Source organism: Bison bison, unplaced genomic scaffold, assembly GCF_000754665.1.
Source record: "Bison bison bison isolate TAMUID 2011002044 unplaced genomic scaffold, Bison_UMD1.0 scf7180017864533, whole genome shotgun sequence".
NCBI classification, from domain to species: Eukaryota; Metazoa; Chordata; class Mammalia; order Artiodactyla; family Bovidae; genus Bison; species Bison bison.
Genome location: NW_011495082.1, coordinates 7,908,485 through 7,909,663, shown reverse-complemented (window position 1 = coordinate 7,909,663; position 1,179 = coordinate 7,908,485).

Here is a 1,179-nt window from a genome sequence, read left to right as displayed (position 1 = left end):
ACTGTAGAAATCCTTTTCCTACACTTTGGGGTATCTACTTAGCTAATGAAATCATTGAAATCGTTGCTTGTATACCCTCACAGCAGTCTCTTGTTCTGAGTTCTTGAAAACCCAACCTTCTCCTCAGGTCCCTTTACCAGTCCTCTAAGCTTTATGGTAACCAAAAAGCACAGTTATCAGAAAGTTATTAAAGTCATCCCACTCTCCCTTAAGCAATGCATACAGAAAGGTGTAACATCTGTATGGCACTCCGGGGGTTGTATGGCACACAGTGGTCATGCTCCTGACTGACGTCACCCCTGAAGGGTGAGAGGATCAGTATTTCCATGTGCCTGTGAGCTCTTGTGCCAGGCACACAGAATGGAAAGCTTTTACCACCTGCCATTAAGGAAATACCTGAACCCAGATTCATTAAAACTGTACGGTCTAGATGTCTGATTCTTGTCCATATATTCCCTCCACAAACTTGTACCCATCTCATTTGTTCTCACCCTTGTCGTGGCTTGAGATAGCCTTTATTTATTATTTCAGCTTACTTAGAACAGTAGATATAAACGTAGGTACCTCAAAATTTAGAAAGGTAACAGTATAAATGGTAAAAAAAGAAGAAGTAAAGGGTGAGGGAGAAAGAACCATAGTGGATGTCTTAAGAAATTAGAATTAAACTTGAAGACTTACTGTATTTAGATGATCCTGTCTTAGTCTAGATGTAGAAGGGGACCATTAAATAACATGTTACCTGTCAAACCCCATTTCCCTACTGGAACAGGATGTGGAAAATAAGCAATTTCTAGGTGAATTTGAATTATAGAAAACCTGCTAATGAAACCCCAATTTTTCTTTGCTTAGATGATCCAGACTATTTACACTGACTAAAATTACTGAATATTTGATAAATATTCACTTCACTTTATTGCCGAAAATACATGTTGAGGAAATGACACTAAGGAGTCCTGTCTTTCCCTTGTTAGTGACTAATCACTTCCTTCTAAAGATAACAATGAAAAGTCAACCGTAATTGCTTCTAGAATGTGGCATCATTCCGAATGTGTAGATGCACTGAGTTGTCTAATATGTTTTTAGACATAGCTCAAATTAAGTAGGCTTTTGAAAAGTCTATACTTTGTCTTGTAAACTGCCTTTAAAATTCAAAGTATACTAGCACCTATGGTACTGTTC